Genomic DNA, 11,607 nt, shown 5'->3' on the forward strand with positions numbered 1-11,607 from the left:
GAAAAAAAGTTAAATCATTAAGACGGTCATGTCCTCAAAAGACATATTTTTAAAACTTTTTAAAAAACATGAAATTTCAAGACAACGTTGCAGTGTCAATTTAATAAACTTTTCTTTTGACTGCTTAGATAAACATAAATGAAGAAGAATGTATGTTGGGTTAATGATGCTAGGTTTAGTTAAACACAAACACACGCATGCACTGGCACACATGCATACACGCATAAGTGCATATACGCACACTTATATGTTGGTGGGTATAAAACATTTAACACATTGATGTCTGAACTAAATAAAGGACATTTGGGATCAAATTTGGATCACCTTAAAGTGAACAAACAATAGATTGTTCATTTGAAACAAACAAATAAAATACATAAATAAAAATAATCAAATAAATAAATCAACTTTAGGGCGGTACAGATTTATGGGGTTCAGTTTGAGTTAATTTATCTTTGTCTTTAAAAATCCCCCTTCATGCTACGACGGAGTTTTAGGGCCACGGTGAGGAAAAAAAATTCTGGCCAACATGACGAGATTAAAGTCGTCATGTCGACTTTAATCTCGTCATGACGAGAAAAAACTCGACACAAAGTTTCGAGAAAAAACTCGTCTTGTCGAGATAAAAGTCGAAATAAAGTTTCGAGATTAAAATCGCAATGTTGCGCGCGAGCGAAAAAAACTCATAAATTTACGAGATTATTGTGGAAGTGAGCAGCACGCAGAGCAGCAGGTGAACGCCGCGCAGCAGCAGAGCAGACCGACTAAACTTTGTTGAACAGGTGAGCTGAATGTTAATTGATAACGTCCCAGATGTCTGGAAGCTCATTTGTTTGATTTACAAGTTATTAAAGTTTTATTTATTGATGGTTGGTTTGCAGGATCCCTGCAGCCCGATAGCCGTCATCGGGTGTCCCTGCAGCTGTTTGCTTGAATCCTTTCTTCCTCCACCAAAGACCAGATCTCTATTTTTGTGTGATGCTTCCGTCTGGAGGAAAAACACTTTTTGCCTTTTTCAACGTTGTAATGCTAATATAAAAGACTATTTTCATTCATCTTTGTTTTTTAATGATCAAACGGGTCGCTTCATCTGCAGGAGGGGGCGTATGTATCACTGTTTACTTCCGCATTGGTGTTTGGATGACAGGTTCATGACGTAATGTGACAGATGAACTTCAGGATATGTGAATGAAAGGGAGAATAAAGGCTGCAGCGATCCTCTACACCCAAACGTGTCTCTGAGCTCCTTATTTTACATATGAAAGTCCGCTTTACTGACACCGAACCCTGGCAAGACTGCTACACAGAAAATAATCTGATTTTGAGTCGCCAAAAGACTCAGAATCTCTTTGTTTTAAACCTATAATCCGGAAATAAAGCTTCACAAAAGGCTCCACATATTTCATCTTCAAGCGATGCTCCGATAAACAGACAACTTCGGGGTTTTCTCCTTGTTAATCTATGACTTTTTTCCCGTAAATTTACGAGTTTTTATCTCCTAATAAAATCTTTTTTTTGGTGGCCATAAAACTCTGTCGTAAACTCTTAAATACAAAGCCACTAGCTCACTAACATTAGCCATAACACTGAATACTCCTGAAAGACTCAGCTTCACAGCTGTCGCGCAACATTGCGACTTTAATCTCGAAACTTTATTTCGACTTTTATCTCGACAGGACGAGTTTTTTCTCGAAACTTTGTGTCGAGTTTTTTCTCGTCATGACGAGATTAAAGTCGACACGACGACTTTAATCTCGTCATGTTGGCCAGAATTTTTTTTCCTCACCGTGGCCCTAAAACTCCGTCGTATCATGCAGCCTTACAAGCTGAAAATATTTTCTTTTTTCTTGATCTTAGTCTGCATCATATTGAACAAACAGAAGCCTGGAGTAACGCGATTTGAATTTTAAACTGTATCACAGCCTCACTTGACACAGATTTCTGATTGGTTGATCACAGTGGGAGGGAAAACTCAGTGGTTGACGTCACCAACGGGCCGGAATCTGCAAGCGGGAGAAGTGCAGAGAACGATAGACTTTTGACGAGCGCTTGTCGTATTTTTTCTGCGTTTTAATAATCCGTGGGATGAATCTCCAACCCTTTTTTTGCTTGTCTAGAAAAGATTCAAGTAAAATCTTTGAAGTTTGAACGGTAAGTTTGCGATTTCTGTCCTCCAACTCTTAACTCAGTTGAATGCTAAAGGTGTTTTAAGCTAGCTCCGCCAGTAATGCAGACGTCTGGGCTATTCGCGGTGGCTTTGGCTGTATAAGTAATTATTAAATTTTAAAAAGGATAACTTGTACATTTTGTAATAAAAAATAGACATATTGAATTGTTATTTGCGGTGCAGAGTTTACAGGAATGAGCATCGATATTTTTCCAAACGCGTGAGTAACTGTAACTGTTGGAAGACATTTTGCTCTTCAGTTAGGGTCTGCAGGGTTCGTCCCATTCACAGTATGACGACACCACAGACCATTTCCATTATTGCAAACTTCAAAATGTGCAGTTTCACTCTATATGCATTTTTAAGCTAAAGGCCTTTTCTTGTTTAAAAGATCATCTTGCAGACGTTTGGCCTGGCATGTGACGTCATCTTTTGAAACTGGTCATGGACGTGTGTTTAAAGTAAAGTCATCATTAACTGCTCACATGTCTAGAAATCATAATCTGAAAATTTAAGTATGCATATTAAGGAAACATGTTCTCAGCCCTCTGTCAGTGGTGGAGATGTTTAGAGAGCACAGATGTAGCTAAGCCAACAAATGTCAACACTGATATGTACGAGGATTTTAGTGAATCATATAAATCATATTTAAAAACCTATCCAGATCTTACTTTGTGCTGTATAAAATGTGTGTACACGTTTTTTTTTTCACCCTCTCTGATTCAAGGTGATCTAAATTCTACATGTGAAAATGAGTGAATCAGAACCCATGTTCCTCCACACTGCCATTATGGAGGTCCTACCAGAGCCACAAAAGACATCCTGGAAGAACACTTGCAGTCCATTGGAATAAATGGAGTTGTATGACGATCTACGATTCATAGAAGAGGCTGACTTGCTGCCAGCTTTGAGACCTCTTCAAGCCCGGAAACGTCTTGCTTTCTGGAAATTTAAATGTGAGTCTCAAACATTACAAATGAGTTTTTGTAATGCACGGAAGTGGATATGAATATGAATGGGTAACACACTGACAGTACAGTGTAAACTTAATACACTTATACTGTTTGTTTGTTTTTTGTTGCAGACCAAACGCCAGAGAACAGCACATCATCATCTGTTGAGACCTCACCAACACAATCATCGTCACTTTTGTTATAGTCACCGAGGAGTTCGTCATCCACATCTTCCAGAAGCCAAGGACTGTACGTACATTGACTGGGAGGACAGCTTTGAAATTCCATGGAGTAAGTTTTCTGAGGAATTTGTGCAGAGGGGAAAGAGACCTGGCCCAAGACTAAGGAAAGAAATGGTTTGCACTCTTGTTGCAGAAATGATGAAAGCAAGACGTTTTTCCAAACTCTAAAAGGCTGCAGATGATGCAGGGAGAGCAGAGTGGCTGCTCAGAAGAGATGAGATGTTAAAGAGATGCTCTTTCTTCTGCTCTGCTAGTTTAATGAGGAGGATGCCATGTTCTTGTAGAAGATGCAGACGAGGTCCAGCTGCAGCAGGTGCCGTTGACTCCAACTGTTATTGTATGTGGTAAGTAAAGTTTCAAATGTTAAATTATTCTAAAGGTTTTGTCTTTGTACACTGTACATGAGTGACATGTTTACTTTATCCATTGTTCTGTCTTTAGGACAGTCTTGCTTTTCCCCAAGGAGGTTCATGCTCAGTTGGGACCGCTCCATCGTACACAACAACATTGCAGCACTGTGCCTGATGTTCAGAAGCTACTTCTGCTTTAACAGTCATTATCCAACTGAGCTGGCTTCAACCCTGGAGTTTCTGCAAAGGTACATATTTATGAGTGCTGTCATGCGATTCATTTTTGGGTGTGGTTAGATAATCATGACCTGCAGTTAATTATTCTAATTAATCTTGTATTAATCTAACTCAGGGCTGCTCATCCCTGGTCCTTGAGATCTACCAGCCTGCCTGCTTTCCAGCTCTCCCTGAATTGCTTGCTGCTGATTACCTGGACCAGGTGTGTTCATCCAGTCAGAATATGGAGACATCTGGTTGAGCTGATCAACAGCTAGCAGGGCTTGGAGATCTAGAAAACAGGCAGGGTGATAGATCCCAAGGACCAGGAATGAGCAGCCCTGGCTAACCTAAAATTTAGCTGTGAAAAATCCTTATTTTGGGGTAATTTGATTTAAATAGCAAGATTGTGTCACAGTAAAAGAAATATAAAATACAATTTAAAGGGTGGCTTTATGAAGTTTTCTTAGTTATTTGTTAAATAGTTAATGCCCATAGTATGCTGCATTTCAATTCTTTTAACTGAAACAGATGTCCTCTCAAGCGACGTGTGGCTGCTTTAAGGGATGACAGAAATGTAATCTTATGGTAGCATTATGCAGCTGCTTTTATAAAACTACAGTTTGCTTCTAGTTTGAAGTGTTATCTTTGTTTGTTATGTGCGGTCTATTATCAATTTACTCATGCCAGATTTTAATGTTCTTGTCTTACAGCTGATGTCCTAAGATGTGCCACTCTACCTGGTTGGGAACAAATTGAAGAGGCCAAGCTCAAGAAAGCCGTTGTCAACAAATGTAGGGCCAGAACAGGTTCTAAGGCCACTGCTATGATCTACAGTATGCGGACTGGTTTCTCTTCCATCTTTTTTCTTATTTTTTATCTTAATTTGGTTCTCAAATTGGTTCATGGATTTGGTAGGCTGCAAGTTTCAGAGAATGTTTTTATCAGGTACTTTTTTACGTGGTTACATAATCTTGTTTTTTTCCTTGTACCTCAGCAGTGATGTCAGTGTGTTTGTTGTTTAAAATCTGGAAGTTTTCTTTACCATCATGTCAGCCACATTTAGTACGCCACGGTTCATGTACTTAATGCATTTAATATTTTAAAAAATGTGTAATACTGCTACCACAATTCAAATGCTGTACTGATGATGGTGCTGCCCAAATAAAGTGTAAAGCATTTACATTTTTAGTTTTGTTTTTACTGTTACTGTATATCAGTGGTCTCCCATCCTGGTCCTTGAAGGTCACTGTTCTGGATGTTTTAGCTGTTTTCCTGCTCCAACAGATCTGCTGCAGTGGTTGAATTTTTGTGGTCTGCTCCCGTAGTCATGAAAATGAAACGTATATTTACCGTGCGGGTGGTAAATGTATTGTAAAGTATTTGTAAGGTCAATGAAGGTTACACGCACTCATAGCATACAAGTGATGCTGTCGTAGTGCCTTTGTCCATTTTTCACTTACACTTACAGTAAGGGCAGTTGGAACAAGGTACAAGTTCAGACTACATCATTTTGTAATGTTTCAAATGAAGACCAGCAGTAATTCTTTTTTTATTAGAAACAACTGAAAAAGGTAAATTTGAATCCAATTGGACATAATTAAACCAATACCATGGCCAATCATTTTATATGAAGAGTAAGGAGTTTTGGGGGGGGGGGGGGGGGGGGGGGCTTGAGCTACAGCAAATAAAAAGACTTTAACTCATTCATCATAATCAGTAAGTTTTTAAATGGAATCAATGCCATTTGTAAGAAAAAAACAGCATCATGTGTATAGAGGATGAATTTCATGAGCTGGAACTGAAAATCAGCAAAAGGAGTATTGCACACTCTTTTTTTTTGTGAGATTAAAAAATTGAAAATTCCACATCCTTGGGTCAGTTTGGTTTCCTTAAGGTTTTATTGCTAAAGTTCAATCATTTAAACATCACACAGCAAAATAAATGATTAAACTCCGTTTTCCTGTTTAAACCATGCTGTCTTTTGTTTGCTTTTTTAGCAAACTGATTAAATACTGATGCTGAAGACACTCTACAAGATGAGAAACAAAATGGGGAATCAGATTAGAGCAAAGTCATACAAATCAACATATGGGTAATACACATTAGAGCTTTTTTCCTTTCAGATCTTTAGGGCTTTTATCTGCAAAGTACACTGTTATTCACTGGTTTAATCTCATTTATTGGGACTGAGGGAAAAGGCCCTTTTTACTCTGTGGCTGCATTTGTGGTTGATCTGATTCTACATATACAATTGTCTGTTCTTATTTTATTCTCCGTTATTTAACCTTACTATTTTCCTATACACATATTTTCTTTTGACCAAAAACTCTATAAATGTTGATTTTTACTTCATTTTTTTCAAATACATTTATAAGAAAACATAAAAACCATTGGAAAACAGATAAAATTCCTTAAAAATGTTTATGTATGAAAACAATAAAAATTATTTTTCAATGATTTCAGCAGTTGTGAAAAAAACATTTTGATAATTTTCTGTTAGGCACTAGGGCTTAGCTGCTTGGAACACCTGATTGGTAAATTGGAGATTCTGGGTTAGTTTACCTGCAATCCCTCTTCGGGAAAGAAGCCCTTTTGTATGTCTGTCAATGCTAAAACAACACAAAAATATATATATATTTTTTGTTTTGTTTTTTGTAATTTTAGCAAAAAAAGTCAGGCACTGTGGCTTAGCTGTCTAGTAAACAGGAGATCCTGGGTCCAAATCCCAGCAGTGCCTCTTACTCAACCAACTTTTTTTTTTGTCTGTACATGCTAAAAACTAAAATAGACTCATGGCAAAATATATTTACAAATGCCCTTAATAGCAACATATTAATGTTCTAGATGATTTTTCTTAATTGTCTTTCAAATACATGGATGAGAAAACATGAAACCCATTAGAAAACAGGTGGCATTTCTTTTAAATTGCTGTATAAAGTTGTTGTTTTTAGGTTTATTTATTTTTTTGCGTTTTTAATAGACTATACCAGGGAGAAAGCAGGTTATGTGAGTTGCCACGGTAAGTTTGAAGCTAAGGAAGTGGATGACCTCAGTTCCAAAAACTGAGGTTTGTTTCAGGGTATGTTAAGTTGCCATAGCAACTCATGCTCTGAACATAACCTGGTCTGGAGCAGGTTTAGTTGACGGTTAGTTGGTTTCAGAGAGGTGACAGAGCATAGCGTGTCCATTTGAAGATGATTTAGTGGATGCAGAAGCTCAGATAATACTTTTTCCACCGTGAGAGGGTGATAAGACCACCTTTGGATGTTGGAAAGATAAAATATTTACATTGATCTAACTTAATTATTTGCTTCAGTTAAGATAAATCATTTTTTTGAGTTCACTCAACTTAAAAATAACACATAGTTATCAACGACGCTGAAGTTGGCTTCCGATTCAGAGCTTCCGATTCGCGAGTGCACTAAAGGAAAATTCCACTGTTCTTTCCGCACTAAGATCCCCTTAGACCGGGTCCTGTTCAAAAACCGCTGGACCAAGACTGCTCAAACCTGGATTGAATTATGATTAAGATAGTAAAGAATGCATTAAAACATAGTTTCTGATTTGTGAAACCTTTGTTTGCTGTTTTAAAATGAGGAAGGGAGAGATACGAATGACAGATTAACTGAAAAAGAAAGAGATAAGCATTAAAACATTGGGGTCTGAAAAGAGAAAAGTGGACAGAGTTTTTAAACCAGGATGAATAGACTTTCTTTTTTCTTTAATTATTTTAAAGGTAAGGACTTCATTTAGACCTCCTGGAGAGTGTTGTTCACTTGGTTGGCTGTTGTGAACGGGTTCCTCTTCACCATGGAAAGGATTCTGTGATCATCCACCGCTGTTGTCTTCTGTGGACGTCCAGGTCTTTTTGTGTTGCTGAGTTCACCAGTGTTTTCTTTCTTTCTCAGGATGTACAAAACTGTTGATTTTGCCCCTCCTAATACTGTAGCAATTTCTCGCATTTTTTCTTTCTGTTTTCTCAGCTTAATGATGGCTCCTTTCACCTGCATTTTAATGTTATAGAAATGCTTTTACTTTGTCCGATCTTTTTCTCCATGCAGAAAACCTTTCTTTTGGTGATGCAGCTGTATTACTTTTGCGAAGGACGTATACCGCTCTCTTTTTTTCTCCACGCGTTTCCATGTTGACTCCAAAAATCTGCGACCCATTGAGAATGCCTTCATGTACTTGCCGTGCACGTGCATTAACCAAGGGTTACCAAGTCGTGCGTAATTACGCTAAATCTTATCCGGCCTTTTGAAACCGACATACCCACAGTAAGCAAGTTCAGGCGGATTTAAGCCAGAGTTCAGGCTTAAAGTCAGGGTAGTTAAGACATGCTTCCTGGGATACCCCCCAGGCGTTGTGGCTTAGCTGGTTAAAGCGCCTGTCTAGTAAACAGGAGATCCTGGTTCCAAATCCCAGCAGTGCCTCTAACTAAGCAAACTCTAAGTTTATTGTTTTTGTCCATACAGAATCATGGCAAAAATATCTTTACAAATGCCCTTAATAGCAAGATACAAATGGTCTAGAAGATTTTACCATTATTTCCTTTCAAGTACATTCATGAGAAAACATAAAAACCTTGAGAAAACATGTGACATTTCTTTAGAATTGGTGAGACAAAACATACCAGAAAAAATTAGGTTGCTTTTTATTTTTTGGCGAATTTCAGCACCATAAGTCAGGCGCTGTGGCTTAGCTGGTTAAAGCGCCTGACTAGTAAACAGGAGATCCTGGGTCCAAATCCCAGCAGTGCCTCTTACTAAGCAAACGCTAAGTTTATTGTTTGTCCATGCTTAAGACTGGAATAGAATCATGGCAAAATATATTTACAAATGGTCAGCTTTACAAGATAGAAATGTTCTAGATGATTTTTCTTTAATTATTTTCAAGTACATCGATGACCAAAGCATAAAAACCCTTGGAAAGCAGGGGACAATTCTTTAAAAATTGGTTTCTAAAACTACACAAAAATGTTTTTTTGCTTTTTATTTTTGTGGTTTAGATAGACTGAAGCAGGCGTTGTGGCTTAGCTGGTTAAAGCGCCTGTCTCGTAAACAGGAGATCCTGGGTCCAAATCCCAGCAGTGCCTCTAACTAAGCAAACTTTAAGTTTATTGTTTGTCCATACAGAATCATGGCAAAAATATCTTTACAAATGCCTTTAATAGCAAGATACAAATGGTCTAGAAGATTTTACCATTATTTCCTTTCAAGTACATTCATGAGAAAACATAAAAACCTTGAGAAAACATGTGACATTTCTTTAGAATAGGTAACATAAACCATTCCAGAATAAAGTAGATTGCTTTTTATTTTTTGGCGAATTTCAGCACCATAAGTCAGGCGCTGTGGCTTAGCTGGTTAAAGCGCCTGTCTAGTAAACACGAGATCCTGGGTCCAAATCCCAGCAGTGCCTCTTACTAAGCAAACTCTAAGTTTATTGTTTGTCCATGCTAAAAACTGGAATAGAATCATGGCAAAAATATATTTACAAATGGTCAGCTTTACAAGATAGAAATGTTCTAGATGATTTTTCTTTAATTATTTTCAAGTACATCGATGACCAAAGCATAAAAACCCTTGGAAAGCAGGGGACAATTCTTTAAAAATTGGTGTCTAAAACTACACAAAAATGTTTTTTTGCTTTTTATTTTTGTGGTTTAGGTAGACTGAAGCAGGCGCTGTGGCTTAGCTGGTTAAAGCGCCTGTCTCGTAAACAGGAGATCCTGGGTCCAAATCCCAGCAGTGCCTCTAACTAAGCAAACTCTAAGTTTATTGTTTGTCAATGCTTAAAACTGGAATAGAATCATGGCAAAAATATGTTTACAAATGGTCTTATAGCAACAAGGTTATGTTCAGGATGGTTTTTCCTTAATCTCATCCAAATTTATCACTTAGAAAACATAAAAACCTTTAGAAAACAGGGGACATTTTTTTTAGAATTGGTAAGATAAACCAAACCAGAATAAGGTATATTGTTTTTTATTTTAATGGCGATTTTCAGCATCATAAGTCAGGTGCTGTGGCTTAGATGGTTAAAGGGCATGTCTAGTAAACAGGAGATCCTGGGTCCAAATCCCAGCAGTGCCTCTAACTAAGCAAACTCTAAGTTTATTGTTTGTCCATGCTTAAGACTGGAATAGAATCATGGCAAAAATATGTTTACAAATGCCCTTAATAACTAGATACAAATGGTCCAGAAGATTTTACCATTATTTCCTTTCAAGTACATTCATGAGAAAACATAAAAACCTTGAGAAAACATGTGACATTTCTTTAGAATAGGTAAGATAAACCATTCCAGAATAAAGTAGATTGCTTTTTATTTTTTGGCGAATTTCAGCACCATAAGTCAGGCACTGTGGCTTAGCTGGTTAAAGCGCCTGTCTAGTAAACAGGAGATCCTGGTTCCAAATCCCAGCAGTGCCTCTTACTAAGCAAACTCTAAGTTTATTGTTTGTCCATGCTAAAAACTGGAATAGAATCATGGCAAAAATATATTTACAAATGGTCAGCTTTACAAGATAGAAATGTTCTAGATGATTTTTCTTTAATTATTTTCAAGTACATCGATGACCAAAGCATAAAAACCCTTGGAAAGCAGGGGACAATTCTTTAAAAATTGGTGTCTAAAACTACACAAAAATGTTTTTTTTGCTTTTTATTTTTGTGGTTTAGATAGACTGAAGCAGGCGTTGTGGCTTAGCTGGTTAAAGCGCCTGTCTAGTAAACAGGAGATCCTGGGTCCAAATCCCAGCAGTGCCTCTAACTAAGCAAACTCTAAGTTTATTGTTTGTCCATACAGAATCATGGCAAAAATATCTTTACAAATGCCTTTAATAGCAAGATACAAATGGTCTAGAAGATTTTACCATTATTTCCTTTCAAGTACATTCATGAGAAAACATAAAAACATTGAGAAAACATGTGACATTTCTTTAGAATAGGTAAGATAAACCATTCCAGATTAAAGTAGATTGCTTTTTATTTTTTGGCGAATTTCAGCACCATAAGTCAGGCGTTGTGGCTTAGCTGGTTAAAGCGCCTGTCTAGTAAACAGGAGATCCTGGGTCCAAATCCCAGCAGTGCCTCTAACCTAGCAATTTCTAAGTTTACTGTTTGTCCATGCTAAAAACTGGAATAGAATCATGACAAAAATATATTTGCAAATGGTCAGCTTTACAAGACAGAAATGTTCTAGATGATTTTTCTTTAATTATTTTCAAGTACATCGATGACCAAAGCATAAAAACCCTTGGAAAGCAGGGGACAATTCTTTAAAAATTGGTTTCTAAAACTACACAAAACTGTTTTTTTGCTTTTTATTTTTGTGGTTTAGATCAACTAACCCAGGCGCTGTGGCTTAGCTGGTTAAAGCGCCTGTCTCGTAAACAGGAGATCCTGGGTCCAAATCCCAGCAGTGTCTCTAACTAAGCAAACTCTAAGTTTATTGTTTGTCAATGCTTAAAACTGGAATAGAATCATGGCAAAAATATGTTTACAAATGGTCTTATAGCAACAAGGTTATGTTCAGGATGGTTTTTCCTTAATCTCATCCAAATTTATCACTTAGAAAACATAAAAACCTTTAGAAAACAGGGGACATTTTTTTTAGAATTGGTAAGATAAACCAAACCAGAAGAAGGTATATTGTTTTTTATTTTAATGGCG

The 11,607-nt window shown here is 37.2% G+C and overlaps 1 long non-coding RNA gene and 3 other non-coding genes across 5 annotated transcripts; all 4 read left to right on the forward strand.

The window, feature by feature from the left end:
* Nucleotides 1–1,817: 1,817 nt before the first annotated feature.
* LOC105357973 lies at nucleotides 1,818–5,113 on the forward strand. Of its 2 annotated transcripts, none has more exons than XR_002873853.1 (6): nucleotides 1,818–2,151; nucleotides 2,895–3,123; nucleotides 3,252–3,411; nucleotides 3,617–3,706; nucleotides 3,804–3,960; nucleotides 4,642–5,113. It is a non-coding gene; the product is annotated as an uncharacterized LOC105357973 (long non-coding RNA). The 2 variants fall into 2 exon arrangements; XR_002873854.1 differs by having other exon boundaries at nucleotides 3,626–3,706.
* Nucleotides 5,114–8,952: 3,839 nt separating this feature from the next.
* On the forward strand, nucleotides 8,953–9,026 carry trnat-cgu. The gene has a single exon. It is a non-coding gene; the product is annotated as a tRNA-Thr (tRNA).
* A 587-nt stretch (nucleotides 9,027–9,613) lies between these two features.
* Nucleotides 9,614–9,687, forward strand: trnat-cgu. The gene has a single exon. It is a non-coding gene; the product is annotated as a tRNA-Thr (tRNA).
* A 1,601-nt stretch (nucleotides 9,688–11,288) lies between these two features.
* trnat-cgu lies at nucleotides 11,289–11,362 on the forward strand. The gene has a single exon. It is a non-coding gene; the product is annotated as a tRNA-Thr (tRNA).
* The last annotated feature ends 245 nt before the right edge of the window (nucleotides 11,363–11,607 follow it).

The sequence above is a fragment of the Oryzias latipes genome, chromosome 9 (assembly GCF_002234675.1).
Source record: "Oryzias latipes chromosome 9, ASM223467v1".
NCBI lineage: Eukaryota > Metazoa > Chordata > Actinopteri > Beloniformes > Adrianichthyidae > Oryzias > Oryzias latipes.